The 23,511-nt window shown below is 39.8% G+C and overlaps 1 protein-coding gene across 3 annotated transcripts in view; it reads right to left on the bottom strand.

Moving 5' to 3' along the window:
* Positions 1–839: 839 nt before the first annotated feature.
* LOC147612185 (uncharacterized) overlaps positions 840–23,511 on the bottom strand; it is a 37,865-nt gene continuing 15,193 nt past the window's right edge. For 2 of the 3 annotated variants that reach the window (XM_086784064.1, XM_086784065.1), the window contains exon 6: positions 840–2,201. The gene's annotated coding sequence lies outside the window, so the exon portion shown is untranslated. The remainder of the gene's footprint in view (positions 2,202–23,511) is intronic. The other variant, XM_086784063.1, reaches the window with a different exon arrangement.

Here is a 23,511-nt window from a genome sequence, read left to right as displayed (position 1 = left end):
GGCTATTTTTGAAGGATCGTGTTCTTGTAGATTAGCAACAAGATCTAAAGAATCTATGAGAGCATTTTTTCCAAAAAGTATGATAGATCAATAAATATCGTGCCCATTTCTAGAATCTTTTTCTCATGCTTCCAAGGACCATCCTAAATGTTGGAGTAGATTGATACTTTTTGTATAGTTTGAGACCATGCTTGCACATGGAATTATGACCTGTGGGTTTAATTTGATAATAAGAATGGGGTAGACATTCTTAATGGAGATGAAAACTTCATTGCAAAGGCCTTAGAAGGAATAACTTGTATAATCTTTTTTGTAGTGTCTAGACCGATTTGGGTGTCACCAAATGAGATATGGGCATCTCATTTATGCAAACTCTTTTACATATGTAGAAAGGTAAGCTATTTGAGCATTTGCCACCAATATTTAGCAGTTTGGATGTATGTGAAGCTTGCATAATGGGTATGAATAAGTATTGGAAACCATTTTCACAAGATGCTAGTTTTAGGGCTAAGGCTCCTTTTAAGTTTATACACGCTCATCTCTATGGAAAGATCAATAAACTTTTACTTGGAGGTTCTTCCTATTTTTTAACTTGATATGACGATGATTTGGGTGTTTTCTTAAAAAGAGTTTTAGGTTTTAGAAAGTTTAAGGAATGACTAACATTGAATGAAACCGAGATAGGAATAAAATTGAAGAAGCTCAAGACATACCAAGGAGGGAAATTCGTTTCCTAGGTTTTTGTAAAAGGAAAGAGACAAGAAGCGGAAACTCACTACCACCACTCACACATGATAATTAGATGGTATTGTAGAACACAAGAATTACACAATTATTCAGATAGCAAGGACTATGCTTAATGGTAGAAATTATCCAAAATACTTTTTGGGTGACATAGGTGTGTATATTCTTAACAAGTGTGTAATAAATGCTTCCAAGAGATGACTCCATTACACACCTACTTGGGTAAGAAACCTTGTTGCACGAAGGTGGATGCAAAAAAACTAAAAATGAATCTAGTGAGTTGTGATGTGGGCTTTCCAGAACAACCATGCTAGATGGAGGAGGAGCGCCCCTCTTCTTCATCATGCAGTGCTCAATAAGAAAATCACCAAACCAACATAGGTTCCACCTATTGCATGGGCATTCTCACATTTGGATGAGAGAACATCCTATAGCATTTCCTTTTGATTATGGTTTTTTCTTTGGCTAGGCTATTTAGGAACCCAAAAACCCAAAAAGCATTTAAAAAAAAAGCCAATTGGAGTGGTTGCAACTATTCTCAACATCAAACGCAACCCCAAATGATCAACATTCCAACCACACCTAATTGGGCATAATCAAGGTAACGAGCCATAAACAAAACCAAGGAGAGGCCGCATACCAGAGGAAAGGGTAAGGACTTTTGTTGGCATTAAGAAAAACTCAACGATACACCTTTAAGTAGAGGAACGCCTGTAAGAACTCTAATTTCTGCCCGGAACCGCCACGCGCCACCACGTACAGCTGCCTGTCGCGCCGCCCCAAAAGCTGGTTGCCCAGCCAAGCTCCACCAGGACTCTTGCTGTGAATGCCAGCAGGTTAACGCCCGCTTGACAAATTCCACCAAATCTGACACAAACAACCCGCGCCGCCGCCACCTGTTGCCAACTCGATAACACGTTAGTTGGCACTAACATAAAAAAAACCTTACGTAACGCATGGCTAAGAGGATTCTCCACATTAGTGGGAAATTCCATGATGATGCCACCAACTCCATCCCTTAATTTGAGCTGTCTTACCATCATTCTCATTTGTTGATGTGTAGTTGTAGAGTTGCCTTGATAGTCACATCAACTAGAGGCACATTCTCCAGAAATCTGATGTGTCATATTTCTATTCTCTCTTGTGTCACCATCAATCTCAAAATTGAGCCCCTACGACCATGACAGACGGGAAAGGTCAGCAGTCGGCCTTTCCCAAGGGAAGACGGGTCGCCAGTGCTGGCTCCCCATTTTCCTCCTCGAAAAGGCCTTCCGATGGCCTTTCCCTACTTTGTCATGGCCATTGGGCTCCAGAATCATGGCATGGGCCATCCAATCGAGCTAGCTTGTTCACCAAATTTTTATGGCTATTCCCAAGGATCCAAAGGGTATTGCTAGTAGCACTGGTTTGAGTGTCACCATCAAGCACGGAATTGTATAGAAACTGATGCGTCGAACCTGTATTGATTTGAGTGTCACATCAGGCACATAAAGTTTGCAAGAATTTGACATGTCAGACCTACAAGTAGAACGTCACATCAAACAAGGACGATTTTGGAGCCCAACAGCCATGATAGCAAGGAAAGGCCATCGATCGGCCTTTCGTAGGAGGAAAATGGGTTGGCCGTGCTTTCCCAAGAGGAAGATGGGGAGCCGACACAGGCAATGACCCATCTAGCGCTAGCTCCTAATCTTCCTCTCCTGGGAAAGGCCATGGAGATGTGCTGGTGACCCATCTTCCTCCTAGGAAAGGCCAATCGATGGCCTTTCCCTACTCCATCATGTCTAACAGCATTATCCATGTTAGTAGGAAATTCCGAAAGGACCCATGCTAGTGGTGATTCCATGAAAACCACATTATTGGGAAAAACCATCGATATTGAAGAAAATATGTGACTAGAAAACTACATTATTGCTAAATCATATGACTAGCAAACTATGTTATTGCTAAACCACAAACTCACACGTTACTAGAGGCTAATGGACACAACATGTTAGCCTCGGGGGGTTCACCTCTAAGAAATTTTATGTATCACGTGCGTTCAAGGGGTATTTAAAAAACCCCTTATGCGTATATACTTTTATGAATAAAATGACCCTTTTTTCTTCATAAACTTACGTTTTTTTTTCAAAATTGGTTTAAAAACCTCTCCTATAAATGTAATTCTGTAACTTTTTTGAATTAATATACTTCTCCTGATGAACTCATGTGCTACACTTACATATTTTTAGGTGAACCCCCCAAGATGTTAGTGGGGCACTAGACAACTCTTTCACGTTATTCTGGACTCTAATGCCATTTCTCGATCACATACTTCTTCCACTTATGCATTATTGTCTTCATCCAATAATGTTGTTACTAACTCATTCTAATAACATGTTACTCATTTAGAATATTGATGTACTAACACATTCTAATAATGTGTTATTCATTTAGAATGTAGATGTACTAACACATCTCAATTTCACGATATTGAATCCATCCAATTCTATACTAATGGATTTCTTCACTAAATTAAATACTTTATTCTCTAATAACACCATTACTGACTGTCCACTAACACGTAATTATACAATAACGACGTTTTTGAGATTCGCCAGTTCTAGGTTCATCAATCTCGCTTTATTCCTCCCCACTAACGCATTAATGATGTTTGTCACCCTATCCAATTCCAGGTATCCAACTCCATGTATCTAATTCCACGTTACATCCATTCTTCACCCTATCCAATTATTCCATGTTACATCCATTCTTCACAAAAAGTTATTCTCTAATAAAACCATTACTAGATTTCTCCACTAATGTGTTATTATACAATAAAGACGTTAATAAGGGCACACAATGAGTGGAAAAATGAATTCATTAATTGGATTAATAGATCTATCTAGTTTAAAAGTCTACATAGCCATTCGGTCAAAAGCCAAGATGTAGGCTAATCGTATGTTGGTCTTAGGTCCATGGTATTTTTCGTCATCAATAAAAAAAATATCTATAGTTTTACTTTCTGTGTTGTTGAGAGATCATTTAAAAAAAAAGAAGAAGAGTAGAGCAAACAGAGATATAACAAGATTTGTTGATTTTGGGTTATTTAGATTTCTTAATTCTATATTATGCACTCACTATTTTCCACTAATGTGTTATTGGGGTCAATAAAGACATCATTGACCTCGTCCAATTCCGCGTTATCTTCTCTCATTGACTAATGACAATTATGAATAATTCACAATTCCACATTACTCCATCCTTTCTAGGGCTCGACGAAAACGGTATTTCAATGTATTTTTAGTGGTTGAAATTTAAAATAACTAGTTAGAAATATATATCAAGCCTTTAAAAAAACGATACTAGTTTTTAGTTAAAATACCTACAAAATGTATAAATTTAGCTTTAAAAAACGGTTAGTTTATAAGCATGTCATTATTTTGACCGGTTTAAAAAAAAATTGCTTTTAGAGACTCCTGTAAGATCATTAATTAATCCCTCTTTCCTATAATGGGTTATTGGAGAGTTATGTTGTTACTGCCACTAAATCAAATCGTTATTGACAATTTCCACTAACGCATTATTACACAATAATATGTTACCCACCCCCGCCTTCTGCATAACTCTAATTTTCTACTCATTATATTATTGAGTATCACCATTACGATATCCACCAACACTCATTACTCTAATTTTCCACTAACACGTTAAAATTGCATAATGTCTTTATTGACGTCATTATTGACCCCTCTAGTCCCGCATTATTGACGTCATTATTGACCCCTCTAGTCCCGCATTATCTGCCATTCCCACTAACATTACAATATCGTCTTCTCATAACATTATGCAATATAACCTCATTGTTTACTTTTTCTAATTATGCCTTGCTGATTATATTCCCAATAACGCATTATTGGATTTTTCCATTTCCACATTGGACCTTTCTGTCGTTGCCTGCTGCTGCTGTTGTCCACACTCTCTTATTGTCCATCACTTAGTGAGTAAAAGACTCACCATTAGAGCCAAACACTCCATAATGAGAAGATTGTTTGAAATAACAATCCCATTGAGACTTGAGTTTAACGCCTCAAAATCAGGCCTGAAATTTGCAACCCTGCTCTGGACTTTAAAATTTTCAAAATTGACGGCCTAGGTGCTATCTTGGCCTTCATTTGATAGGTGCTATCTAGGCCCTCATTTGAAGCCCACTATTAAGGAAAATTTGCTTTTATGGCCTTTATTTGCAAGCTTCTTTTTAGTGGTAGCCTTCACCTGAAAGCTAAAATGCCTTTGATGCCCATTGCAGTCTTCAAGTTTCACGCTTGCCTCAAATCACACCTTCTTTGATCCACCAAGCATTCAATCCCATCAAACAACCAATACTCGACAAAGTGCTTTCCCAACAAGAAGGCAAGCTTGCATCGAATCTACCTCAAGCTAGGAGTTTTGTTGCAAAGCAATGAGCCAAATGAGCTCAGGCATGGGTGGAAACCACAAAGAACACCTAGAAATAAGGAGTGTCAACAAGGTCTGCCATGCCCCATCTTCTCCAACAAGCTCAATGACTAGCATTGTGATCTTCATGACATTAACTTCTTCATGAAAGGAGTGTTGAACCACCCAATCTTTGTACAAGGCTCTATCACAGGCACCAGAGCAGGATCCTCAAGGTTCTCTCCAGTACAGGCCACATAAAACATGTCAGCAGATGCCACACTCTTCCAAACTCTTGGTGTTGATCCCAAGTTCGATGTGCCCCCATAATGCCTTGGTCAAGTAGCTCCATTACCTCATTTGCAATAATGAGGATGAGTCTCTTTTGTAGCACCGTCAAAGGTGGGCATAACACACAAACCAATCCATAAATCAACCCATAAGTACACAGTGCAAGTAGGAGTGCAACCTATGCAAGGAAGCAACTTTGGGGGACGCTTCTTTGTAGTAGAACCAAGTTCCAAATTCCTCTCTATTCTCATGAGGAATAGGGGCCATGGGAAAAGGGTGAATCACCAACTACAGTAAGCAATCCAAACTCTCCATAAGGTCTCAACACAATCCAAGTATCACTCTAATCCTCGATGTTCCACAGAAGGTATGAGTTCTCAAATATTGTAGGCTTCCTTCCAATACAAGCCATGCAAGTGCATGACTAGTGCCATTCGAAACACTGCATATCCCAACCCCATGGGACTTGAAACTCTAGACAGAGGGTTATGTGCAACCATTTCCTTCCATTCAACTACCATGTGTTATGCAAAAGACATATTTAGAAATAGGGAGAGGGGTTTGCATGCATATGGCTCCCAAAGCCCTAAAAATGGGCAAGACTAGCCTATTCACATCTTGAAGCTAATGGCTGGCAAATTTGATGGAAATCACCCATTCAATACTAATAGAAGAGTTCACTCAATTTTGTGAAGCTCATAGGAGACATGAGTGCAACTAAACCAATGCAACATCCTTGAAGATGTCAAAATCAAGACCTTCGAATTAAGCTTCCATCACTCCTTTAAAAGAGAGAATATTACACCATGATCCATAGAAGGCCTTACTAAGAGATGCAAGGCTAGTTATTGACTGAGAAACTAAGCCTAATACAACAATTTGAGCTACTTTAATCAACATCTATAGAGCATACAACACAACAACTCTTGCCACTTTAATTGATATCTTTTTCAACAAGTTGTAGGACCTTGAATATGAGCCCCTCATAAAGCCTAAAGACTCTAAGGATTAGAGTCATGTTCTTGAATGGAAACTCTCCCATATAATTTTGCAACAAGGTTTTCACACAACTAGATGCACATGATAGGACTATTATTACTTTCTTCATGCTAAGTGAATTGTCTCTTTTGAGAGAGCTCACAAAGGCGACCTCAAAGTGTGGACAAAATAGAAACAACAATTAAACCTACTCATCTCAAGCTAGAATTTTCTCAAAAAGACCATGTAATTGTGTGGCCATAACATCTCACAACTTATTGTCTTGGGAGGAGACATGAATCTCACTCGGTCACCCACACCTAAATCTCACTTGGCCACCCACTTCTATCTCCTTTATTATAGGTACCATTACTGTGGAAAATAATTTTTAATCCATAATCATTGATTGTTTTGATACAAAGTTTTACATCGAAGCTAAGCCAATCTCTTACAAGTTTTATATGTGACACCTATAAGCACAATGGAAGAAGGAATCATCCTTGGAAGGGGATGTATTTGGGCATTGAATGTACAATAATTTAGTGAAAGAGGACTACAATCCTTAAGCTCCCTAATGCAATAGTTACCATACCTTTGGTAGATGAAAACTCTCCAAACCTCTTGACATCCAAAGTATAATCTTCCAACACTCTATCAATTGGGGTAGCCTCTAAAACCTAACACTCCTCTCACCTCGATGCGCTGCAACCCACAGGCCCCTCCTAGAGAGTAATAGTGGGTGTGGGGGGAAAGCACCTAGATAGGAATCTATGATGCATAAACTAAAACTTGGTGGCCACCATCAACCACTAGGAACCCTATCCTAAAGTACCCAAGCTTCATCCATGATCCCAAGCACCAAAGCTTCACCCATGATCCCAAGCACCAAAGCTTCACCCACGAGCCAAGTCTTTTTTGGTCTCCCCAATAAGAAATTAGTAGCCCAAGGCTACTATAAAGAAATCCCTTCCATTTGGGTGCCTAAACTTGACACGATCTCGCTTGAGCATGATCCAAGACAAGCTAAGTGAAGGTCGCAAGCATCAAAGCTAAATACATACCTAAGCCTCATTGGATCCTAACACAGTTTTTAGTAGCCTAAGTCTACTATGAGAAAACCCCCACATCTCAGTTCGAAAGTCAAAAGCATCCTCACATAATATATCAAAGTCAAATCTAAAGACTTCATAACAAGATAAACCAAAGATAGATGGAGGCCAAAATTCATGCCTCTAACACCACCCTCAAAGACTAAATACGTATGGAGAGAAGAGTGTCTACCACTCCTACGAAGCCTCAAGAGCCAACACCACCCTTGAACGGAGCCACAAGATTTCGTGAATACTAGGCTAGGTGAAGTACTGCCAAGTTTTTGGGAGTTAACCTCACCCATTTCCACTCTCATTAATGTGCAACCTCCCATGGTACCAAAATGCAAAGAGGGTCTACTGACACCCACCTCATCTGCACCACTAAGTGCCTCTCAAAGGTACAAGCTCACCCAACGTCCCACAACACTCCCATGTGCCATGCTACAGCACCAACTCGCTTGGCTAGAAGGCCAAGGTCCAAGGAAGTGCACTAGCAAAAGCAAATAGCAATGGTAGATAAGATATCATTATAGATAAGCAAGACTAAGCCTCAAAAGCCAACACCACCCCTAAATGGAGCCACAAGATTCCTTGATGAATACTAGGCTAGGTGAAGTACTGCCAAGTTTTTAGGAGTTAATCTTACCCATTTCCACCCCCATTTATCTGGAACCGCCCATGGTGCCAAACTGCAAAGAGGGTCTGCTGTGCTGACACCCACTTCATCTACACCACCAAGTGCCTCAAAGGTTTAAGCTCACCACCAACATCCCACAACACTCCCATGTGCCATGCTACAACACCAACTCGCTTAGCTGGAAGGCCAAGGTCCAAGGAAGTTCACTAGCAAACAGCAAAAAGTGATGGTATCTAAGATAGCATTAGAGATAAGAAACAAAGTCTTTGTTTTTCCTCAACGAGATGGTTCATGTGCATATGTAACATAGCCACTGTCTTCACTAAATGTATAGAAAACATATATTAGGAAATGATACAAAACAATACCTATTTACTGACGTGGTTTAATAGCACGTTATCCACCAATATGTTTATTAACATAAAATATTTCATTTCAACAATAGCATCTATTTCTTTATTATTTACCACACATGTCACATATCCATTATTTACTACAAATGTGTTATTCCACAATTAAAAATGTTATTAATGACTAAAGTGACATTTTCTTTTGTTCTACACACTAACTTCCCTTTTTACATTATTTTTCGCTAACACCATTATTATGCACTATCTGTTATTGACCAATAACATGTTATCCATCACTTTTGTTATTATCCACTAATGATATTAGTCACACATGATGTTACTCACCACAACTAGTGACGATGTTACGCACCACACTAATGTCAAAATTCCATTATCATTTACTAGCATGTTATTATATTTTATTAGTAATGTTATTTACTTATTTCAACCAAGATTTGGCAATGCCGCGACGAACTTTCATGACCAAAAGTATACCAAGGTCCCCGTCCTTGGAGTACCAAGACCACATGCCACATTGACAAGCATTCTACCTGACGAGCCATCTAAAGTCTATCTCTGACGAGCCTTGATGTAGGGTGTGGGTTTGGTCCCTTTTCGACCACTTAACTCACAAGAAAACTTTATAGCATACCAAATGGACCATTCACACATCTCTTAAACCAGTATCATCCTCACCACTTGAGCTTGGTGTTGTGAGCCAAGTTAACTAACCACATAAAGTTAACTTGGTCTCACCTATCATACTTTTGTAAGGCACTTTTCGTTCTTACCTTTATGTGACAAAAATGTATCTTTTGTAAGAAGGATTTGTAAGATGGCATTGGAATACGTAAATCATACACTAGTAAATGCTTAACACCAAATAGGAGAAGTCTAGATAGGACTTCATGTATATACTTGCTTATTAACACCAAATTAGGGAAGTCTAGGACATCATGTATACACTTTCTTAGTAATGCCAAATTAGGGAAGTCTAGAAATTTATGTATGTAATTACTTAGGCTAGAAAGAGAGTCTCATGGATTGCTTTTAAGTTATGGTCAACCAAGTGTGAACACTATAGCCACTTGTATATAAGATATTTCTTACATTAAGTAATAGACAATCATTTCCCATACAATAGAATTCTGCGAGCTCTTTTCCTTCTTCTCCCTATGCTCTTGCATGAGCTCTGTTAGATCCACATTGCTTAGATAGGATTGGTTGTAGGATCTCTCTTGCATGATATTCCTCTCTTCTTTCACCTCTTGTGAGATTGCCTTAGAGTGTAGTAATCTTCTTCTTCCCTCCATCTATGTGGTAAAGCTATTCCTCCACACCCCATGGCTATGGATCTCTCCGTTTTGTAAGTGACAATTGAGTCAAAGATCCAAAGGATATGCTAGCACACCCACAGCCAGGGAGTTGCATTTCACGGCTCTAAAGAAAAACTTCCAATGACACATGTTTCAGCATGAAGTCTAGGAAACCTTCTAAAAGTGAATAGCTCCCAAAGGCTAGGTTAGCCACAATATATGCCATGTCTTTCTTGAGAAAATATTATTCTTAAGTTTCACACATACAGGTCTAGTTTTGGCCCAATTAAGTACTTGAGTAAGAAAGGACTTTAAAAGAGGCTTGTTTAAGAGGCTTCCCAGGCTGTCCAACCAAGAGGCTTGTTTAAGAGGCTTCCCAGGCTATCCAACCAAGATTGACTAGCTACCATAAGTGTCCAATAAACTTTGAGCCCCTATCACTCTCTATGGCACAAGGTAAACCATATATAACCTGAAAAGCTTCTCAACAAACTGTTGTGCCAATTCAAGAGCCATTACTATTTTCCTTGTGGGTAAAAATATTGCCATTTTTATGCCATCTCCTAAAATGGCATCATGCTCTCTGTGAGTGTGTGGTAAACTGGTGATAAAGTCCATGGAGATACTCTCCCATTTACTCTAAAGGATCTCTAGAGGATGTAGTAGTCCTCTCTAGCCGCCGTAAGGCACTTAGCCTTATCCGCTTGACACCACTGACGACACTTTATCAAATAGCCTTGGACTTCTACCCTCATCTTAGGCTAGTAAAACATACGTTTTACCAAATCATAGGTTCACTATACACCTAGATGACATAACTAGCCTCTAGCAACCTTGATTGGTGGAATGATCCTAGAGCTCTAGAGATCCCTAATTGGACCTATTGTCAATTTGACCAGAATATCTATTGGTCTCACATAGCCCTCAAGGAATCATGGTCAGCCTAAATCTTGGTGATACTCAAAAAATTCACGTCCCCAATCTGAGTCTCTGACACAATGCATTTGCAACCCTTTTCAAGATACCCTTTTGATACCAAATTTCCATATCAAAATCCTACCTATCAACATTGCCCACTATCGTGATCATCAAGCTACACACATCAGCCGGGCACTACGTTGACATCATTAATACAACCAACTAAGCAATTGTTGTTGGGTCCAGTATTCACAGTAGCTCGGCCATCTTTACACATCTACACACAGCAGGTATCAAACGTGCGGACCATCAATGTCTATCTCCTGATGCGCATCCTACATCAGCAGGTAGCCTGAGTAACTCAATCATCATCATCAACCTGCACAACAACATCCGAGCATCCAACTATATCGTTTCATTATATATGATCAACCAATACACGATCTGTAGGTAGCCAACACTATAACACTTGTGTAGCATACTCAATACAGCAGCCTGGTGATCATTGATCTTCATCATCAACCAATCAATGCTGCATACCAACAACCCGGCTCATAGATCATCCTTTGCATTCTACCTTTAGTGTAGTTTTGGCAGCTGCTTAGTATATTCTTGTTTCTTCTCCATCAATATTTAGCAGCATACCTACATCTACTTCAGTTTTGCGTTTTGCAATCTCTACACACTCGGAGTGCCATCGTTGTTCTTGATATGAGCCTTCGTCATTGACCGAGCCTCTAGCTTCAACTTTGTCTTTCCTTCTTCACTGGTCTACTACTCAGAGTCACCTCACATCAGAGGGCATCTTGTACTGGATTTCATTAACCATTATACATATGCTCATTCATCCATTTCATGCTGTGTTGATTTGCTCTGATCTCTCACACACCTGGTCTTTTGATCCTTTTTCCCTCACATGGTATCAGAACTATCATGAGAAAAGGGATTGAAGACCTCAAGAGCACACATCATGGATCGTCTACCCGTGATTCTGGAGGACCAGCCCTTGTCACTTGAACTTGATTCTCCTTACTCTGATCTAGACCACATGGAGGATAGAACTTCTTACTCATTTGAGAGCCCCATTCAAGGTCTTACATTGGGAGTTGACCTGCCTATTTACACCTACTCTCCCCTTACACCTTTGTCATCTTAACCTTCCTATTCAAGCTTATGAGACTTTGCTTCCAGAGGGGGATACATGGCTACAACCAGTGTGCCAGTACTGGACCCCAGTATCTAGCCTCATCTGAAGAGCCTTGCTGCATAGTCTAGCTGATACCTTGGACTTCGGTTTGGTTCTTTCTCTCATGGAGGACAGGTACGACCATGGTCGTCGTCCCCCCAGAGATCCATTGTCATCAACTCTGTCGGAGACCATGTTGGGTTCATATGTACCTTTGAGTGCTTATGTTCCTAATTCTACTTGGGTGTCCAATTCTACAACACAGGTTTAGCATATGGTACCAAACTACCCTCAATCCTTGGAGTAATGTGAACCCAAATAGAGGAGGGTCAAAGAGAAACATATGCTCCCACACTATTGGTGTACAAGGAGGTAACATTGTTTTCTCTTCTAGTTCACCCTCTATTCTTACTCCTAGTGTGTTTTGGAATATTGCACAACCACACGCTCAAAACCCTCCCACCCAACTCATGTTTTTTCTTGCTCGCGTTGGCATGCAACCATTACCAGCCGCACCAGCAACGGACCTGCGTATGGGTTTTACCCAACACAAGGATCTCTTGGCACTATGTTGCCACCTAGCATTCTGGGGTATAAGGTAGTTTACGAACCCATCACAGGCACTACACCAGTACCAGCTTATGTGCCTACTCAAGGATTTATGCCTCAACTAGGTATTCCATTTGCGCCAAGTTCCCAACCTTATATCCCATCTTATGGAGTACCCTCGCCAGGTCCTACACCTCTGCCGGGTATTAGTGGTTATTCTTGATTTTCACCTAACCCTATGAAGAAATCCTATGTATCACGTGCATTCAAGGAGTATTAAGAAAACTCCTTACACTTACATACTTTTGTGAATAAAATGACCCCTTTTTCTTCATAAACTTACGGTAAGTTTTTTTCAAAATTGGTTAAAAAACCCCCTCCTATAAATATAATTCTATAACTTTTTCAAGTTAATATACCGCTCCTAATGAACTCACGTGCTACACTTACATATTTTTAGGTGAAGCCCCTGAGCTACATGCCGGATATGGGTACCAGCCATATCCGGACCCCACCATGTCCTTCCCCTCATGTCTCTATATCCAAAAATGCTTTCACAAAAAAGACTCGTTTAAATGGGTCTAATTATACCACCTAGGCTAACCTTATGGAACGGGTTTTTACTTCCCAAGTTTTTTGGAATCTAGTGAAGGGACTTGAACCAAAATCCCACCCCTCAAATCTATTGGCATCATCTTATTTGACACAAACACAAGCCCCAACTAGGCAAATTTGGACAATGTCTATCTTGTTCCTAACTTGGGCCTCAACTTACTTTCTATATCCCAGCTGACCCAAATCGATCATGGAGTGTAATTCTATAAGCGAGTTGTCAAGGTGATTAATGAGACGACCGATCTTGTTGTTGCCCAAGGTTAAGCACAGAATGATGGCTTATACCGGATGGCTACCTTTCAAATCTATTGGCACCGTCTTATTTGATGCAAACACAGGCCCCAACCAGGAAACTTTGGACAATGTCTATCTTGTTCCTAACTTGGGCCTCAACTTGCTTTCTGTATCCCAACTGAGCCAACTTAATTGTGGAGTGTACTTTAGCAAGCAAGTTATCGAGGTGATTGATGAGACTATCGGTCTTGTTGTTGCCCGAGGTTAAACACAAAAGGTTGGCTTGTACTGGATGTCTACCTTTCTATCTGAACCATCTATCCCAACTTAATCGTGGAGTGTACTTTAGCAAGCAAGTTATCGAGGTGATTGATGAGACTATCGGTCTTGTTGTTGCCCGAAGTTAAACACAGAAGGTTGGCTTGTACTGGATGTCTACCTTTCTATCTGAACCATCTTCCAAGGGTTTTGAGTTTCATTAGGTTTGTGCCTATGTGACCAGAGCTCCTTCGGACACTGAACAACTATGAGACTATTGGTATGGTCACCTGCCCTATGACACACTCTATTAGTTGCTTAGAGACGAGTTGGTTAAAGGCATACCCCACCTCAAACTAACCAAGGATGTCTGCAAGCCATGTCAAATGGGTAAGCAACATCGTACCATAGCATGCTACTCATCATGCTCAAGGTATCCTTAAGTTGGTTCACTTCAACTTGAGTGGGCAATGCCCAACCTCCTCTTGAAGAGGTCACTCTACTACATGTTGATTGTTGGTGGAGGATGACTATTCAAGGTACATGTGGGTGTATTTCCTAAAGCATAAATTAGATGCTTTCCAATACTTTACCTTGTCGAGTGCAAGAACCGTACTGTGATGTATATGGCACGCTCCATGCTCCCTGCAAACAGAGTTGTCTGAATGCCTTTGGTTAGAAGCGGTCAACATTGCGGTGTACCTTTTTAACCATTGCCCTACGGTCATTGTCCCTCACAAGATCCTGTTTGAGGCATTTTATGGTGAGAAACCGTTTTTTTCCCATCTATGTGTCTTTGGTTGTCGTGCTTACATACACATTCTGAATGATACGAGGAGAAAGCTTGAGCTAAGGAGTGAGTTGCTCATTTTTGTGGGCTAGTCTTTTGAATCAAAGGCCTACAAAGTCTTTGATCCAAGATCGAACAAAGTCCTCATTAATCGAGACATTGTCTTTGATGAGCGGGACTTACATCGCCTTTCGCTGCCCATACCACCCAAACACGAATCTCCAACTTTGCCACATGAACCCCATTAGTTGACTATTACTCCACCACTTAAGGAACCTTCCTCCTCCAGACAGCCACCCAAGGACCCTTTACCCCGCTGGGACCAACAGACCATGCAAGATTCAAGCATGCTTCCCAATGATACCCCCTTGGATGGTCCTTGTCGGTCCACCGTGCGCTCAACCCTCGTGTCTCATTTGCCTTCGTTTTTTTAGCAAACTATGTGGTGCATGATGAGCCAACATCATGAAAAGAGGGAATCCAAACAGCCAGCCTAGAAACAAGCTATGAACAAGAACTTGAAAGAGTTGATCGTAATGGCATGTGGTCCCTTGTGGATTTTCCTTGTCATAAGAAGGTTATTGGAACCAATTGGATTTTCTGCACCAAGCCGATGGTACCTTGGACAAGTACAAATCCTAGCTTGTAGTGCAAGGCTTTCGCCAAAAAGAAGGCATTGAACTTGACGAGACCTTTGCACCTATACCTCGAATGACAACCATCCATCTCTTACTCTATCTGGCCGCACACCACAAATGGCCAGTCTACTACATGGACGTCAAGAGTTCCTTCCTAAATGGCATGCTCAAGGAGGAAGTATATGTTAACCAACCTCCGAGCTTCCCACTCCCTGGGCATGAGAACAAAGTCTTCTGCCTGCATAAAGCTCTTTATGGGCTTAAGCAAGCCCCCCGAGCATGGTATCATCACATCGGCAAATTTCTTCCCAGCCAAGGTTTTCAATCATCCCACTGTGATCCCAATATCTATATCCACACAAATTAGGGGGGGGGGATGGTGTGCTACCTTGTGTTGTATGTCGATGATCTTATCATCTCATTCAAATCAAGCGAAAGTGGTTGATATCATGGTATAGTTGAGATGAACATTTGAGATGACTGACCTCAATCTTCTCTCATATTTCCTTGGCATGGAGGTGGTCCAACATCATGATGGCATCTTTGTGTCACAACAAAAGTATTGTCTTCAACTCATTACTTCCTATTTTCCTGATGGTGCTATCCCTGTAGCTACCCCACGGGATCCAACCATTAAACTTACAAAGGAAGAGGATTCACTCTGCCACATGAAGAGTGAGCCTATCGACATGTGGTTGGGAAACTCATATGACTCACTAACTCTAGACCTGTCATTTCCTATTGCACATCCATTTTAAGTGAGTATTTCAATACTCCGAAGCCACATTGGAGTTCAACGAATGAGGGTTGTTTGCTATCTAGCGGGTACCTATATATTCGGACTTCACTTTAGTCATGGGATCACCTTGCATGGTTACAAAGACTCCGACTGGGCCATTGATATCAATTCTTGACATTCTCATGGTGGTTATTTGTACTCACTTGGATCTGGCCCTTTCTTTTGGTCTAGCAAGAAGCACGATACCTTTGCAAGTTCTTCTGTTGAGGGCGAGTACCGGGCCCTTTATGATGCCACCACTGAGGCGATTTATCTTCGTCAGCTTCTTGAGGAGATGTGTGTTCCCATGGACACCGCTTCTACCATCTTCGTCAACAGTTAGAGTGTGATTGCCCCCGTTGGCACACCTATTTTTTCTAACTATACCAAGCATGTTGGTGTCAATTTTGAGTTTACCATGGAACAGGCTAAGCTTGGTACCATCAAGCTCCAGTACATTCCTACGGCAGGCAACCATGCCGACATCCTTACAAAGTTTGTCAATCGGCCTATCCTCAAGTGTACTCTTCTCAAGTGAATCAGCATTGGTCCTCCACCATCATGCTCAGCATCTTGAGAGTGAGACCATCCTCACCATTTGGATTATTTATCATTGTAAAGAGTGCATGAGTCAGTGAATACCCCTTAAGGGCACTGCTCATGTGAAAACCCACTGTATAGCATTTATCATCTTGTATACCATTTGCATCGCATTATGTTTTTTGTATTTGGGGCAAATGTATGAATGAAAACCCAAAAGGGCATTCATGCATGTGAAAACCTCTTTGCATTGTGGCATTGATCGAGTACAGTCTAAGCTCAAAAGACTCTACAAAAGACGAAGAGCACATGATCTACACCCGCAACAACCAAAGCCAAATACTTGGCCATTTTCCTCTTCACCCAATTAGCATCTTTTTCATCTCCTGTCATGGTCCATGGTCCCCTTTTGGCCTGAGAGGGTGTGTGACTACAGGCCCAAAATGGCGTCCAAAAACATGCTAGCCGCCTTCTTGCTCTTAGCACTTTATAAATGTGCCTTTCATCAAACACATCAACTCAATCGCCTGGATCAACCTGTCGTCTCCATCACTGCAGCAGGAGTTGCCTGATCAACTCAACGATCATGATCATCAAGCTACACACATCAACCGGGCGCTACGTCGACAACATCAACACAACCAACTAAGCAGTCGCGTCGGCTCCAGTACTCACCCAGCCCGGCCATCTTTGCGCATCTACACACAGCAGCCATGCGGACCATCAACGTCTATCTCCTGTGCATCCTATAACATCAACAGCCCGGGTAAATCGGTCATCATCAACCTGCAGCCGAGCATCCAATTACAGCGTTTCATCATATATGATCAGCCAATACATGATCTGCCAACCGGCGCTATAACACCTGCGTAGCATACTCAGCAGCAGCCCGGTGATCATTGATCTTCATCATCGACCAGTCACAGCGCTGCATACCAGCAGCTCAGCTCATAGATCATTATCTGCGTTCTACCTTCAGCGCAGCCGCTTAGCATATTCAGCTTGTTTCTGCTTCATCAATATTTAGTAGTATACCTGCATCTACTTCAGTTCGCCGTTTTGCAATCTCTACACACTCGGAATGCCACCACCATCCTGGCGCGAGCCTTCGTCATCATCGACCGAGCCTCTAACTTTGACTTATCTTTGCTTCTTTGCAAGTAGTAGAGTCACCTCACATACATCAGAGGGTCTCTTGTATTGGATTTCATTCACCATTATACATACACTCATTCATCCATTTCATGCTGTGTTTATTTGCTCTGATCTCTTGGACATCTGGTCCTTTTGTCCTTTTGTCCTCACAAATTGGTCTCTCTTTCTCTCAATATATTATTTGAGAATTCCTAATATATACTCTTCCACAAATCATGTAACATTGGTATTAGAGCTTTGATTTTGATAAGGCAAAATGGAGAGAGAAAAAAATTAGTGGTTTATTTTATGAGATTTGGGGCCTATCCCTAAGAGCAGTTCCCATAGATCCAGTGGATTGTTTCTATGTGCTTTGGAAAAAATGTTAATATGAGTAGCATAGATCAAAAGACACCTAATATAGAGGAGATTTCATAGGCAGCACACCTGCTGGCCGTGATACCATAGCTCTAACTACCCTCCACATGGACTCCACGACATAATAGATGATGAAGATGTTCATATGCAAATGAATAAACGCTAAGGCACTACTAACAAGAGACCATCAAAGATATATGGAGCTAGAGAAGTTGTGGTTAGAAGAGAGAAGATGAAAAGTCCATGCTAAAACTACACAACAATGACACAAAGTCAATTTGTCATGATGTGGAAAAGGAGGTTACAAAGATGGGCAAAAAATGGAGTTCAAAAATTTCTAAATGTGAACATTCGTAACTCAATTTAAACATTTGGAGAAGATCCAATTTAGTACGTATGATGATAAGCTTGAGTTCAGTACCCTTCACTCATGGTTACATCAATTTTACCATTGTTTAAAAAGATTTGAAAATAAAAAGGCATGTTTGCTTTTTATGATTTGACTAGGAAAACCTACATGTGGTGGTAAATTTGGGTATGTAGCTAGTGGGTCCAATTTGAGGAGCATGCAAAGAAGAGGTTCTTGCTACCATAGCACCTCAACTGTCTTGAGGATGAATTTTGGGATTCATGCTGAGGCACATAGTCCATTCTTGCATTTTCCAACAAAATTACCCAATTAGCTGTATAATTGTAGGCGTAGACAAGGATAAATTGGGTTCCTCTTTGCATCTATTGGACCATACTATCCACTGATGTGTGACCAAGGCTTTTTTCCTCATTACTTTTTGGACACTTTGGGACTTCATCAAAATATAAATTTAACACACAATAGGCATAGAATTAGGGGCCCACTTTTTCACAACCCCAAGCACATGATCAAGGGCGACCTTTTGCCAAATGCCAAGCAGATGGAGCTTCATGCTCCAAATGTGCATAAACAAAGACAACCATGACAAAAGGTGCAAAAAGGCATGATAGGAGGCCATTTTTAAAAAAACTAGAATATAGTAGTAGCACCCCAAAAGAGTGTCTTCCATCATAACAAAACTTTCTTAGCCTCCTCCAATTAACCCCCCACCAAGAGTTCCATTGAGACAACTGTACTCAAGAATATGAAACTAGAGAATAAGCAAGAGGGGTATTCACTAAGGGAGCTAGAACATAAGAAGAAGGGAAGTTCCACTAAAGGGTATTCATCACTAAAGTAGCTAAAACATAAGAAGAAGGGAACTTCCACTAAGGATAAGTGTTATGGTCACCTAAGGGATCAAAGTGTCACAGTTCTATTTGATTATGGTAGTATAGGGAATTTATCTATGAGAGCGAGATGCTCAACAAGTCTATTAATAGCTACTTTTAGAGCATTTATGAGTCTTAGAATTAAGATAATAACACAAAAAGTGCTAGGATAGTATTCCAGCATGTGAAGTTCATATGCAATTTATTAATCACACCTTTGGTAGGTGCATATATAATTTTGGACACAAGGTTATTTCACAAGTTTCAGCATAAAATTGACTAGAGCAAGCCTTTTGTTGAGCATAATGTATATTATCTAATAATAGTCAAAGGTTAAACAAACATTAATTTTCATGCTTCTCTCATTATTTGGTTGAATACAATTTTGGAGGCCTATGGGAGGAATTATCCCCTAGCATAAATAATTTCCAATCTACCATACACTAACAATATTCCTAAAATATATGCCCAATTCAAAGAAGGTCTAGGAAATTCAATAACAAGTCTATGGGTAATGTGACTTATTCATTCCTTCCCTTGATTGTGCTATACATTATTAGCTCTTTTTTGTATGAGCTAATAATGCATTTTTAGCTTCTTATTTGATGGTCTCTTAGTTCTTTTTGTTTTACAATAGCCACTTTACATGCCTTTTCATTCTAGTAAAAAAAACTTAGCACAAGGAACATTATATGAAGCTTCACTCATTGCATACATATTGGTGGATGCCATATAGAGTTGAAAACCTAAGGATGTAAAAATTGATCCACAACTAATAAAATAGAAATGACCAAGTATGATGTGATCTAGAATTCACAAGCCTTGAAAAACCAAGAAAGGATACCTTTCTAGATTGGTTTATTATAGCTACATTTATTAAAATTCTATTCGATGACCAGATGTAGGATAGATGAAGAAGCTTAACCCTATTGCATTTAGTTTGTGAAAGAGGGTTAAGCTTTACCCTCTTGCATTTAGCTTGTCTTACTTTGCAAAAGTACATCTGTGACACTTAGCCTTAAGAGAAGGATTTTATTGATAAATTGAAGATGAAGTGTCCACAATAAGATAAAGATCCTCTTTCACCCACTCTTGGTTTTTCTCATGGCCCATGTAACATGCATAATTATGCTAAAGCTAATTAATAAAAATTAATGCTAAGTAACAAAGAGTAATGCCAATATCACGTGCAATGATGACATAGAAAAGTAGTGAGAGAAATAGAGAGAAAGAGAAGAGAGATCATACTCTTTACCTAACATACTCCTACTTTATATTACTAAACTGAACGAGTATTTATAATGATTTTCAAAGATCCAAATCAGATTTGAGCCTTGAATGATGCATGAACTGATGCTATACATGAGCTAATGCTCACTACTCTTTTCTATGCATTCGTGGAAGCCATTCATATGGAGGTGCACTCTCGATGATCCCTGGATGATTGTATGCACTTGGTCTTGATGCTACGACCTTTACATTTGAATGCTTATGATGCTTAACCTATCTATATATAGTAATTATAATAGCTACAAGTTGTCTTGAGGTTGTTCACCCCTTTCTGAATCATAAATACCATAAACAATGTAAATAATTTATGTGCTCATATTGTTCCCTTGTCCCATCCATTGGGTCATGATTTGACCATGTCTAGACACCTGTAGAGTTGTTAAAATTTCCCCAACTTGCCCATAATTTACCTCTTAGTCTACCCCCTTTAGGTGGTTATAAGGAATAATCATGTCCATGTGGCATTGGATTAAGGTGCATACATAACATCCCCTCTTGCTAAACTTGGAGCATAAAAACTATATGCTTTTCTGCATTCCTAACTTGATCCATCTGTAAGATCATCTTCTAACCATTTGGCCTTTCCACTAGAACTATTGACTCTTCTTCTTACTCCTCTCTGAATACTCCACAAACATGGGAATTGTCTCTACTACTATAGAACCGATTGGAGCACTTGTCTCATCCTCATTTATACTGATGGTCTTAGTGAGACATTTGAAGATGGTTGGTGTTACTACCTCCTTGCAATTGTGTTGGTGCTTGCTTTGATTGAGATGAAATCTACTACTTTGATTGAGATGAAATCTGTTGCTTGTTTTGTCTCTTTAGCCCTTAACATTGTCACCTCCTCAAGTCAATCTACACTTCTTACTTGGGAAAGTTGTCTCTTGAACCATTTTTGATTGTGGAAACTCTCCATTATCCTTGGAAACTCCCTTTTGCTAAGTTTTAACCATGGTGTTTTCTCCACTTTTGTGCCTTTGTCCTTGGTCTTTGTGATTGTCAACTTGGCATCTTGTACTTTTATACTTCTTTGCATCTCTTGTTTTGTGTAGCTAAGTTAAACTTGGCATTCTGCTCTAAGAATCTCATTTTTTCTAGGTTGGCAATGAAGAAAAGATGTGCTAGGCTGATAATCTTTTGCTCCTCAGATCTCCTTCTAAATCTTTGCTAACTCTCCAATGCTACCACCTCCTCATCCATATCATTTTCCCATTTTTTATTTCCAAGTGCCTGATCAAAACAAGTGGGCTCTAACTCCTATATTTCTTTGACCATTTAAGCATAATGAAGTGCTTGATGTAAGAAGTATAAACAAGTGGGCTCCAACTCCTACTCATTTGATCAAAGATAACATCTCTGCTTACCTGCATCTCACGAATGGTAGGGTTATAATATCTATAACCTTGTTTCTCCAAAGCATAACCAATGAAGAATTTGCATTTTTGTGCCTTTGGGATCCAACTTTGTTCTCTATTAGGGACATGCACATATGCAATACATCCAAACATTTTTAAGCGAGACCCATAGATTTGGTTTTATGCTTGTAAACTTATGTTTAAGCATCATACCATGAACAGCACAGTGGAGTATTGTTCATAATGTAAATAGCAACTACTGCTGCTTCTATTTAAAAATAATTGGGAATATTCTTTTTAGACATTAAGGCTCATGCCACTTTTACAATATGCATATTTTTTCTTTCTGCAGCAACACCATTCTATTGTTGGCAGAGCGTATCGGCATGTAAATTGTCTCTCGATTCCCTGCTTTCTCAAGAAATCACTAAACTCATTGAAAAAATACTCTTCCTCACCATCTAATCTCAGGCATTTTATTGGCATGTCTTTTTCCTTCTCGACCTAGGCTTTAAATCTCTTAAAGTGAGCAACACCTCACTTTTCTCCTTCATGAAATAAACCCACACTTTCCCCATACATTCAAATGTATAGCATCCAATGGCTTTAAACTGACATGCTTTTCATACTGGAAAGCATATTTGGCCTACTTACTAAGCTGGCATGCTTAACATACTTTGTGTATACCATTAACTTTAAACTTCGGCAAACTTATAACAATATTTTAGGGATGAACCATTGTATAACAACATGATAAATGTGCTTGTGTCATATATCAATATCTGCAATGACACCTGTCCCATGCACAAACATGACTGCCTTCACGTTAGGCATATTAATATCTAAAATAAACATCTTGCAAATTTTGTTACCCGTTACAACCAAGCAACACTAATTTTTAGAGTCTTCCACAAAACATCCTTGAGGATTAAACCTCACTTTATAGACCGTGCTCAACCATCTGTCCAATAAAACCAAGTTCTTCGTAATGTTTGGAACATGTACATTTGCCAAGTACTTTATTTTGCACCAAACATCCTTGAGGATTAAACCTCACTTGTAGACCTTGCTCAACCATCTGTCTAACAGAAACCAAGTTCTTTGTAATGTTTGGAACATGAAGTACATCTATCCACAAAACATCCTTGAGGATTAAACCTCACTTGTAGATGTTGCTCAACCAGCTGTGTCTAATAGAAACGAAGTTCTTGGTAATGTTTGGAATATATAGTACATCTGCTAAGTATTTTATTTTTCTATATTACATAGATAATGAAAGTTTACCAACATGAGCAATGGGGTGCGCAGTATCATCATGAATCTCTATATAACCTAGTTTTTTCATTTTCTACATATCTCTAAACCACTCACCATGATTGTTTTATACGTACCTTACTCTTGTTTGCATGTATGTAGGATGAAGGGGAAAAGGAAGAAGAGGAAGATTGTGATTGGCGGCATTACAATCCACATACCAAACATCTCCAGATCGTGACACATCTTCTATTGTGGAATTGAGCATATGCATCATCTTCCTATTTGCTTGATGATGCATAGTTACCTTATTGTAACTTTTTATTTTTGACATCATTCTACTTTTGTTAGTAGTCCTTTGTTGCCATGTGCCTTGGTTTACCACAGTAATATTACTCTATGCTATTTGCAATATGATTTCTTTGCCAACCATCCCGTCCCCTTTGGCTCACCTTACCTCTAGAGTAGCCTCTTCCACCCGTATGAGATTGGTACTGGTTTTGATTTCCAAATCGATGTCTAC

This window comes from Cibotium barometz, chromosome 46, assembly GCF_041138505.1.
Source record: "Cibotium barometz isolate CiBa-2024 chromosome 46, ASM4113850v1, whole genome shotgun sequence".
NCBI classification, from domain to species: domain Eukaryota; kingdom Viridiplantae; phylum Streptophyta; class Polypodiopsida; order Cyatheales; family Cibotiaceae; genus Cibotium; species Cibotium barometz.
The sequence above is the reverse complement of the archived record's forward strand: the minus strand, read 5'-3'. Positions and strand labels throughout refer to the sequence as shown.